The sequence below is a fragment of the Rhopalosiphum maidis genome, chromosome 4 (assembly GCF_003676215.2).
Source record: "Rhopalosiphum maidis isolate BTI-1 chromosome 4, ASM367621v3, whole genome shotgun sequence".
Lineage (NCBI taxonomy): Eukaryota > Metazoa > Arthropoda > Insecta > Hemiptera > Aphididae > Rhopalosiphum > Rhopalosiphum maidis.
This window is the reverse complement of record NC_040880.1, coordinates 30732782-30746016: the sequence shown is the minus strand read 5'-3', so window position 1 is coordinate 30746016 and position 13235 is coordinate 30732782.

Here is a 13235-nt window from a genome sequence, read left to right as displayed (position 1 = left end):
AATGTTCCCAGAAGAAAAAGATGAAAAAAAATAAAAATAATAACATTATTATAAGAATATATCTACAGGTTATTTTAATTACTATTATGTAATCAATTATAACAAGTTAATTTTTTTACTGAACAGTTTTTTTACGATAAACATTATATTTTAATTTGTAAAATATTCATTGATGTATACACAAGTTCCTAACACGAGCAACCCAGATAGGAATTTAGTATTAAGATTAAAAAACCATGATACATGATAGCAAATCATAATAAAAGAGGTGATTTATAATGTGTAGATATATTTTCACTTTATACAAGAATTTTGAAATTTTTCCCGAGTAATTCAGCTGATGATAATTTTGTGCGCGCGTTTAGGTGTGTAAGTATAATATTTTTATATTGAACGTATCCTTATATTATATATATTTGTGTGAATGTGTGTACGCCTACGTACGAATTATTTATACATTAACGAACATTGATCCCTTTAGAAAGGACTGCTTCTAGGTTCTACTGAAGTGTCCTTAGAGGATTTACCTATACGGCGGTTAACAGTGCATTCATACACACATCGTATAACGCAGGTATTTGCAAAATTTACGAACCATATATAATTTGATTAAGAGTTCATTACAAGGGATCATGACGTGTTTGATGGTTTACATAAATTAACATTGGACACAACTGTTAGCTAATTTAAACAAAACAATATGTATGCGCATATATAGACGACATATTATAAGTATAAGTTGGCCAATAAGCAAACGTGTATGTCAGAGTATGAGAACTAATACTGTGCATAGACCAAATTCTCATTAATTCATAATAAGAGGGTAAAATATAACTTTAAAGAATTCCAAACTATTTATATTATTATGTGAAAGAAAATAATTTTGTAATTTTAACATATTAGATTGAATAAAGTTACTTTTTATGTTGACTAAATCTTTTTTAATAGGCTTATATTTTAAAAAAAAAATTTAGTGTTGTTATGCACTCTAAATAGTATATTTGTGAACAAAACTGTAGTTATATAACTAGAATATACATTTGGAGGGAGGGCTAATCGATTAATTAAGGGGCTTTTTAGCTTCCCCCTCCCAAAAAAAAACATTGTTATGAATTTGTTTTTATTTTAAAATTATTATCAACCCGATTTTACAATAAAATTTCATAGAAATTTGATTATTATGTTATCAATGTACTGTTTGATACTTTTATGTATCGTTAAGAAATTATTATATCAATGATTTTTAATTCGATTTTTTAACATGTTTTTATTGCATAATATTAATTTATTATAATTGTATAATAATTTATTTTAGATGTCTCTGGAAAAAAAAAATATAAATGATACTCGTTAAATGCGACGATGACCCTTAAACACTTTTTATACCTTCAACCAAACGGCTGAATGGTATTTACGATATACCTATATATACTGGTATATCTATATATATTTATGTATACCGTAAATGTTATGTATTTTACGATTGACGATTATTTCTTAATCAATCATCGACGGAAGCCAATGCGCATTGTTGTATTTTTACGGCAGAACGAATTGGATTTTAGAAAAATTATTTTCGTCAAAACGAATATTGCTGGGAGCGTATATATATACTATATAGTCCCTCACTCCCCTACAGGCGTAGTCACCGTATTTTCCGAATGCGCTTGTGCGTGCGAGGGAACGGCGTCGGGAAAGAGGTCAACTCACCAGCGAAATCGTCTCGGTCGTTGGTATAATATGTTTTATACTGCGTACTATACTTACACTACGTACACGACTGGAATTTTATTCGTTTAGCCGTATATTATAATAAATAATAATGCTTGTATTCACGATATGAGCACTGGGCCGCATTTGGTGTGGGGGGGGGTGGTAGTTACAATTACCCTGAATGGCAGATTTAAGGGGCTGGTGGTATAAAAATGTTTTAAAAATTATTAAATTTCAATCCGATGACAATAATGAGTGCTATTGATAATTTTGTAGCTTGACAATCCCACGGCGTAAACATTAAACTAGAGAACACTATATATATTGTGCCGAAACGGCGCTACACAAATCAATTTTTTTTTTGTCAGAAAAATAATGAAATTATACAGAATAGATATAGTATATAATACTTTAAGACCTGAAAATGTTGTTATCGAATTAATTTTGCAGTTATTCTATAGAAATGTTCCACTATCTGAGGTAGCACGTAATTTATTTTTCGAAAAACGTCCTTACATATAGTTTTAAAGGTCAAACTTTAAGCTTTTCACTAAATCTGTCGCTAAATACTTCTCAATAATTAATTATAATATATAGAATTGTTATCGATAAACTTAATATATAATATGTAAAAGTGATTGCAAATATATGTAAATTTTATGCAAAAGAGAATCGTGGACGAAGGTGGGTAAAAAATTTCCCATGGGCGTAGAATTCACAAGTTCGGCTCTATAATCTGTATACCTTGTGTACCAATAATATATAGTATTAGTAAATTACTATACTTCATCGTGATCTATATAGGTGCTTGATTGTAGAACAGGCGTGAATCGTTATAGTTAAATCGGACGAGTAATATATTAAAATTTATAATGTATCTATTTATTATATTAAGTGGAATTCACAGGTCAGTTGTATGGAAGCGAATCCATAACGATTTTTGTTACTGCTGCGAGCGCATATAGGACATAGGTACGTGATATCGTACGCCCGAGTGGTCCATCAAAAACCCACAGTCTGTACAGAGTATATTATTATGAATTATAATTATCATCGCTGTGTTCATATGTAAACGTCATGCAGTGTAAAATAACATGAAACTGAATACTGATGCACTTATGTTTAGCGAGTAGGCTTATAGTAATAATATACGCCAGGGACTGTGAATTTAATGCACTACATAAAATACTGTTAAATATGCATGCACTTATATGCAGTATGCCAGTATATAAATATAATATGCTTAAAATCTCTAAATTATGCATTATAAAAATTCAGACATAAATTTATTTTTTTAAAGAATAAAATTAGAAAATATTACTAAAATAAAAATAAATGTTTGTCAAGATTACCATTTTTTTCTCGTATATTTATTTATTAACGTACACTTTCCATGATGTATTATTATTATTTTTGCACAAATGTATTATTTATAAAACACCTAAATGGCTAAATAGTAAATATATTTATTTTGTGTTTAAAGAAAATAATGAAAACCAGTAGGTGTATACGTATTTTTATTTTTAATTAGAATTGTATTGACATTGACAGCAGCATACTATGAATAATTGAAAATAACATAATAATATATTGATAAATATTTTTAGTGATTAAAGTTAAACTATTAATGGAATTGATATATAATGATTGAGTAGATTAACACTAGCTTTTTTTGCACAGTGGTATTAATTTCTCAATACATGTTATGCATAAAGTGTTCGTAAAGTGATTTTTTTCGATGCGTGGCGGTTTGATGCGAAAAAAATGTTAAGCTCCACATTATGCACGATAAAATTGTTTATATTATTCATAACCATCAGTCAGTTAACATAGCAATCAATACGTTCAACCTATCAGATTATAAAATGTACGAAATGCTAACTAAAATTATCGGTCGCTAAGAACGATTACTTGCTTAAAATTGTTCTATTATTTAGATGTTAATTAATAATTGAAGTCTACACCGTAAAATTTTTAAATCCTTGTACCATTTTATAAAATTTTATCAAAAAAAAAAAAAGATGAGTGAAAAAATTCAACTTAGTAAATTATGTAAATCGTTAAATGAAACTATTAAAACATATGATGTATTTTGTTCTTAAGTATAATGTCAAGAATGACATTCCTTGACATCTATACAATTATTATTATATAAATGTGATACCTATTCATCATAAAAATGCATTTAAATTTATCTGGTTTAGATATAATATAATTTAAACAATCTTAATATTCATGATAATGATAATTTATTTGCTATACCTATTTGTTTAATTATTTTCGTTTTCTACTTATATTAAATTAAGTATTATGTAATATATTTATAGAAAATTATAAAACCAAAATATTAGATATAATGTTTAAATGTAATAACCTTTTCAGAAAATGAATATATTTGTATATTATTCTATAAGTGTATTAAATTTATGAAAATATGCATACTTCTAATAAGAAACCTATTATATAATTTTTAACACGTAAATGAAGATATTTATATAATTTTTTTGTTATTTCATTGCAACAATAATAATTGTGTACTGATTTTTAAGAAATTGTTCTTGAATATATTTGGAATTGAATCGAACGTGTTAGTTTAAAATCATTATTCGCTTTTTATTTTAGATTTTTATGTTGACTCAATCGTAATTGAATTGTATTGTTCAAATATTATTTTATTAAATTTAATTTAGGAGAAAACGAAAATTATTTTTTAAAATTGATTCATATATCTGCGATAGAATTTATATTTCTGAATAAAAACGCATGAAAATTTAAAATAGGATTAATTTAATATTTTATGACATTATTATTTGAAAATATAAAAATGTTGTTATTTTTTCCATGACTGGGGCATAATTATTATTTAATTATGAACAAGTAAGTTATAGAATTTTGCTAAGTAATCCGATATTTTTGTTAATATTTATATTAATATTATTGATATAATCGTTTATAATTGGTTTTTAATATTTCTTGTGATTGTACTTTTTTCTTGTAATATCTTTAACTGATTATAAGTATACATATTAAGTGCCGTAATATAAATAAAATCTTATTATAGTTAATTATAAGTATTCTATTATAGTAGGAAAGAATAATTTTTTTAATATTTGCTTCAATATGGCTCAATTTGGTTTTGGTTCATATTATAAGATTTTTTAAATGTACAATGTAATATAATCAAAATAATTTTTCAACAGAAGCCTTACTTAATTTAATTTAATCTAACCAAAATGTTAAGCTAGAATTTATATCTTTTTTTAACTAATTTTTTAATATACAAAAATATTTATTTTTCTTTAGAAATATTATAACTTAATTGTATAAAAAACCAATAGATTATATATATTCATTTCAGTTTTATTTTAGGGCTGTTAAATGTAGCATATAAAGATATAACCGTTTGGGGCGCAATTCAGGTCTAGTATGTACGTATCTAGCTGATAGTAATCTGGGATGCAAGCAACCAATTCTGTTATAGTGTTTATGTTATTATTAGATACTTACTTTTATCTTTAGTTACGTTTTAATCTTTTTTTCTCATTTTTAGTTAGTATATCGTATATCGTATTTAATATTCATTATAGTGTTTTTCAGCTCTATTAGCGAGCGTATTAATGTAACAATTTTTTAGGCTCTTATAATTTCTTTTTATGATATTTGGGATTTATTATCAATTGTTTACCCCTATCAGTATTATCACTTCGCTGTGATTTACATAAATTATATCCTTATTCGTAATGTTTATTATATCGTTCATAATTATTGTAAAAAGTACAATAATAATAAATTATAAGTTGAGTTAATAAAAACAAATTACTAAATAAGAATTTACAGTAAAACTTTAGCTCTACTTTTAATTATTATTTAAATATTTAAATATTTGTAACATAATATAGATTCGTATTTTGTATTCATCAATATATAATTAAACTACAGTCGATATTCATAAATATTTTAATAATTAAATCTAATACAAATATAATATTACAAAAAATTAATTTAAAACCATAACTAATTTGTGAGGATTTATCAAAAAAAAATATATTATATACTACGTCGAGGGGCATGCAATTATTTTAACACGCTGGCTCATTAAATTTGTTTTAATAAAAACATAATTAAAAAATACTTAAATAATAATAAACGAATCTGGATTGTCTTAAATTGTATAAAAGGTATTCTATACGTACGTTTATTAATGGCTTGTATTAAAATCAATACTTTATGTTCTTTAAATTTCGCTTACATGAAAATTCTCAATAATGGTCTATTGAACATATACTATATAGGTAAAATAAACTGAAACAACAACGATACGTTTTAATCAACAATTAATGTATAATTTTTTTCTCAATCTTAAAAATATTCCTGACGATATATATTTAAAAGTAATGGAATTTTAAAATTATTTAAAAATAGATGACATGATTGAAAAAATCTATAAGCTCTACGCCATTCAGATAAAAAAAAAAAAACTATTAAAATGCTAACAATGTGCAAGGTGAGCATTTTTAAATTCCACAAACAGTAAATTATGACGATAACAGAACGGAATTCTTTAATAATATATAAACTTCAATTTTAATATTTAAAATATTGTCTACTCATTTGTATATATTTATATATATTTGTTATCAAATATTATTGAAATAATGGTACCTAAGTTCTTGTAGTTCAATGGATTATAAATATGTAATTAATGATTTAAAACTTATAGCATATCACGTCAGTATAAAGGGTAGTATAAAGGGGTTTGTAGTTTGTATTGATGAACGATAAATAATGAAAAATAAATCACATATTTGATTAAATGTATATTTTAATTTTACGACTTGTTTCTCTGTGATTAATATTAAGAGAAAATAAAATAAATTATAATTATCATTACATTTAAAAAATAATTTTAATTGTTGTAATTATAGATAGAAACCAATAGGTAGGTACAAATTAACAAATACTTTAAATTATAATTTGTACATGTTATTTTTAAAAATACCCATTTAAAAAAAAATCTAACATGATAATTTTTTGTACATTATACTCAGTAATTATTATTTATCGAAACTACATAAAAGGTAACCATAATATTGCATATATAATCTTAATTCATTATTATACAAAATATGTTTTCAACACTGAACTTCTCCCTTACCGCATTACCCACACACACATACACACACATACACACACACATACATACATACATACATACATACATACAAAACATACATACACCACCCGAAAACAATTCACGATGATTACGCCATTGGTTATGTTAACAACAGATGTACGGTGACAAATTTTGTCTTGTGCTGCACTGACGAGACATTATTGCAGTTCACTGCACTAATTCCCATTTAGTGTAGTGTGTAGACAAATTATAGCGGACGAACTACCCATACCTACAAACTGCAGTCAGATAAGTAAATCATAATAACTCTAGTGAGATTTTTTTTTCTATATCTACTATCAGGATTAACGATATTACTTTATTTAATTTATTAACTCTATATTGTTTACAATTATCTATAGTATTATAAGGAATAACATTCATAAAGGACGTAGTCATGTAGGCCTGATACTGAAATTATCGTATTTTGTTATTACTGTATTTAATTAATTAAATAATAACAATATCATGTTTATATAACTGTATATGAAAATATGATGAAGAAGACAATATCGTCTATTGAGTCCGATATGGTTTGAAAAATAAATACAAATTAAAAATATAAAAACAATTATTATATATAATAATATATAACCTATATAACCTATATATATATATATATATATGTCTTCCAAGACACGTAGCATCATAGATAACAAACAAAACATGCGTAGATAGGTATTCTTATTAGGGTCAGTTGTCGGTAACTATATTATGATGAACATTAAACAATGGCTATAATAATCGTTTTATATATACGTGTGCATTATGAATTCAAGCAATATTATATTTAGCTAAATCAATAACACGAACAAAAAGCAGATTTAAAATTAAACTATAAAATTATTCTTTAATTCTAAATGAATAAAATCATCAATAGTATATACATTTTGATAAATTTTATAAATATTTATCTACTCTGGTAAAGTAGTACAATAGTAATAGACAATAGTTTATAATCAACAATATAATGTACATAATATACATATTATACACATATAATATTTCTATAAAGAAAAATAAGCAATAATTTTCAAATAATTACATTTAGGCCATTTATTTACCATGCTGCGAGAACAAAGCCAAAGCAAGCAAAGAGTGTAAATTACTTTGAAACATATTAAATGAGAATATAATATTCCGCACAATGAAGTGAGTTCAAACAAAAGTAGAATGAAATAGTTTTACAATAAGTTAATGGAAAAAAAAAAAGACTGCGTATAGTATATAGTAATATTAGGCGCGAGCAGGCAACTACAGATATTGTTCAAATGAATTTCAAGGATAGTTCAATAATGGCAATTTTAGAATTCGAACGTGGGAAGAATAAAAGATTATATTATAGATAGTGACCAAAAAGGATTTTTGTTTTTCGAGCCTGCAACGAATATATATTAAGCTAAAAAGATAATCGGGAAAAAAATTGTCAAAGATTGTAAAGTGACCAATCGGTTGTAGAAGCCATTGAAAATAAACCATTATTTTCTTTTACGAATTTAAAATTTTTTTAATTTGCAATAAAATGAAAAATTATATAGTGTATCGTATAATAATGTATTATATTATGTTATTATTGTGTATCAAAATCACATGTAGTGTGAGATAGGGTTTAATTAGTTTCGTTTTGATCGTTTTCGTTACAGTTCTTCAATTCACAGCTTCGTATATTATAATTATTAGTTTGTTCGTACAGTTTTTGTTTTTGTTGTTGTTGTAGATTCGTGTAAGTATATCTATTGATTTTTATTCACAGTCGACTTCTGGTGGTTTATGGCTGTAACTTTTAAGTAATTATAGTATCGTGTAGTTGTGTATAAATTTATAATGTATATACATTATACATAGTGAACATTTTATGTTTAAATGATTTGAAATGTACTCGTATAATTATTATTCTTTAGTATATTTTAAATCATCATAAAACATATTGTTATTTGTTTAATCAACAAATCACTGTAAAATAGTACATTTAAGTTTTATAACAATGCACCTCGTCAATAAATATTAATATTTTTTTTTGTTTTGCGGGATTTTATGCACAATATTACCTAATAACGAGTTAAAAAATTAAACATTTAAAGTATTATTAAATATTTTAAGCTTAAAGGAGATAGTTTACAAATATTAACTTGTGATGATTATTAGTAATTTTAAATTAAAAGTATTTATACAAATCACCTCTATAATTACATACCTCGGATATAAAAAAAACATTAATTAATGTTTTTTATTTTTAGTTTAGGTAAGCCAAAAAACTTAAGTATAGATATAATTAAAAAAAATTTATTAAAGGGACACTAAAGGAACACGGTACGTCTGTAAGGTATTGATTGTGTTTTTGTGGACTTACACAATTGTTTATTTGTTTGTCTTTGTATTCATTATCTATATACATTATTAATCTTGTATTTATTTTTATTTTATTGAATTTTATAAGCCTCTTACTAAAGTCTGAAGAAAAAAAATCACTTAACTATTCAGTATTCCCGTTTATAATTTAAGTAAACATAGCAACTAATTTATAAAGTTCGTTACACTTAGGTCCTACATTAGAAATAATAATTAAGTACTATGCTTAGATTAATAAAAATTCAAATCAAATGACGTTATGTGGTTGTAGAAAATGAAAAAGAATACTATATAAGTACTGTTTTTATTCTAGGGGTGGATTCTTTTGAAAATAATATATTAGAAAGGTTTAAGTATAGACCGTAGGATATATATTATAAAAAGTTTTAAATGCCTCCTACCAACTGGAAATACTTCTAATCAAGCAGAAAAATCACGGTATTTAAAACTTTTAGAATTTTATAAAAATTATAAATCACAAAACGGCGTTAATGCTACAGACTCCAAGTTTGATTTGTGGTGTAAAATTTCCCATTGTCAAAATCATTCATTTCCACATAATATAAGTAATCAAATTATATATTAAATAATACATTTTCCTCACTATAGATACTTGACAATTAATTCATAATTTTCTAAACCTTAGAAGTCTTAAACGGCCTTAAACGTTATATATATTAAATCATCAATTCGAATTCGTCATTTAATTTACAGTAACATACAATATTAATACAATTACTTTATTATGTACACATACAGTACCTATTTAGAACGGATGTACATAAATTGCATATGTTAGTATTTTATGCGCGCGTGTGAGTGCATGCGTTTGTGTAAGTATATAGATTAACTCTGAAAAGGAATAGAATATATTTAAAATACAGGACGAAAACGTTTATTCGTATAGAAATGTAAACTCTCAATAGTAACCCTATAGTACCCTCGCGCGTTTGAGTTATACACACTATACATATTATATATTATACACATTACACACACGTTTATATATATACGCATGACCGATATTATGAACGAATTGAAGGATATTCGGAAAGACGTATGCCGCTAACCTCTCTAAACTCATATATATGTGTGTGTGTGTGTGCGTGTATATGCAGTATTATGTGTTCGGACGTTCCGATGAAAAATTTACATATTACGTATATTTTATTTATATAATATATATATATATCGGTCGTATACGTGGGCGGGCTTTAATTCGTTGTTACATATTAATACATTTTATTAGCTCACTCGATCGATATGTGATCGGGCATATAATACGGATACGAATACCTGCATACAAAATGAGAGAAAAAAAATTACAAACAGATCGCACAGGCTCTCCACGAACAAATCTATAAAACGTATAGGTATACACCGAAATCTTATGAGCAGCTGTGATCATTTTTCCTTCTGAACGATTCGTATTATTATTACGCACGTTCGCAAGCGCTGAGTAATATAATATTATTTATTTAAGTACGTTCATAGTGTAGATGTGTGGGTTAAAGATACAGAGTAATAATAATCCAGTAAAAATCCGACAAACTTTGATGTGGCTGACAAGACTATATATCGTACATTTACAAAACCACCAAAACTTCGGCTGATATTTGAAGTTATTTTTACACACACATACATATATGTATATATATATATATAAATATTAGTCTTTAAAAATGATTTTACAAAAACATAAATTATATGTATGTGATATTTAACATAATATTTATTATACTTGCACCATATTTTCAAATTGTCAAATTATAAGTGCTGATGAATTTGTATTAGTTATACTAAAACTTTCAAATCATCGTAACGTCCTTTATTATAGTCCCCATATTTTCCAAACTTGTATAACGGAACTATTATTCGTACACTACGTTAAATATCTTAAAAACTATCAGTTCAAATTTTGATTTTGATACTTCGTGATTTTCAGCAAAAATATCCACTAAATAATTTACAGTAAAAAAAAAGAGATTTCATTTTGAAATAAAAGCTTATATAGTATATCCAAAAGAAACTCCCGAAATAATACAAAAAAACCTTTAACATTTTAAAATGTTGAGTTTATAAGTATATTCAAAAACATCAAAAATCAAATTTTGAATAGTTGCACTATTAAAAAAATAAAAGAGGGTGAGGAATGAGCATACTTGGTGAGTTCGCGTTGTTTATGTATATAATTTCTATATGTTTATATTGTATAGACCCGTGCATTTTATTATTTTAACGTGACAATAGATACTTGTATAATATACAAACGTTTATTATAATACGTCAAAGAGAAAAAAAAATCCATTAACCGTACATTATTGTTTTTTACTGCATAGGGTTTTTTCTGTTATGAGTAAGCGTTTTATTTCGTTGATTTATATTTTAAAATACTGTTAAATATAACGTATATGTTCAAGAATAAAAAAGGCTGAAACCGTCTACTACGAATCGCAGCGGTTCATTATTTGGTGGTTTGTCGGGATATTACATTTGGGAGCATAGTAAATCGTAACATTCAAAAAACAATTTTAAGCGGAATCCGGTCAAAACTACGGGCCTGTTGACATTCATTCAAAAATTGTTGACGGACGGTATGTTTTCCATATTAATATTTTTCTATACGCATTGAGAAACTTAAAAGTTAACCCTTAAAAGTATATCGCTTGGACTCGATTTCGGAAGAGGTTATATGAAACTTTTCGAGCATTCTTTTCATTCGAAAAAAACAGTGATGGAAAAATATAATAAAAAGGATCCGCGATAAATGCGTATTACTCGCTTCACTCAATAATCTAAAACATATTCTGGGATACTAAGCTACCAGTTTAATAGTGATTAATTTATTGATTATATACATTTATAATAGCTAATCCAAATGTGGAAGGAAAGCAGACTTTGATGTGCTTTAAACATACAGTGAGAGATTATAATGATATGCGTAATATTATTATATAAACTGTACAGAGCAAAGATTGCCAAACGTTTGTCCAACATTAAAAAAAAAATCCCGACGACTACTATCGCCAATAGTTATACGTATTTTGATGGCTACTCAAATGAAAAAAATATACCGCAGTTGACCTTTATCAAAAAAAAAAAAACGTTTGATCTGATATACCGGAGTATTTTATATTCCTTATTAATTGAAAAATAAACGATCAGTTACTCTATGCACTATGCTTATATGCGGGGTTCGTTCTATAATTTATAGTAAGTACCTATATTTTTGAAATGATATTGACTAGAGGTACTCGTTGAAAAAAATTATCTTGCTGGATAACAACTGACGATAAAAAAGCAAGTCTGTTACCCTAAATTTTATCCTGTGATTTACCTTCGCCTGTCTTTAAGAAAATGTACGTTGCGTATACTTATTATACATTGCATTGTGTGAAGTCGAGAGATAATGATGATTGACGAAGTAGGTTTCACCGGGGCCATGCGATATGCATTTAGTAGTCTCGCTGTCCTAAAAAATTCCAGCTAACACTGACAACAATAGTCGTTTGTATTTTTATGATTCTTCAAAAGTAACATAATATTATATTCTCGGTGTAGATCATTATCAAAATAAATTTAGCCTCCCTCAATCTAGAGTGTAGTGTAATCGCACCTATTACTGCAGTTCGAGAAAAAAAATGATTAGCACTTGGGCGCGATGTATAATGTACACCTATATAATAAATCAGGTGTCGGGATGGTGTGCTATAATATTTATAGCATCTACAGGTGAAAAATATATAGACCGAATATTTTGGTTTTAAAAAAAAGAGTTCTACCGGATAGCAATTTACGGTGAAAAAGAAAGTCTGGCACCTATATAGCTCGTGTGATTTTCTTCTACCCTCTACTCCTCCTCCGAAAAAAAAAAGAAGAAAATGTTAATAATATTAATAAATTGATATGATATAGTGTAGGTATTTTGTGTGTGGGCGGTAGACGATGATGATGACGGTGATGATGATGATGATGATGATGATTCGACTGAGAAATATCT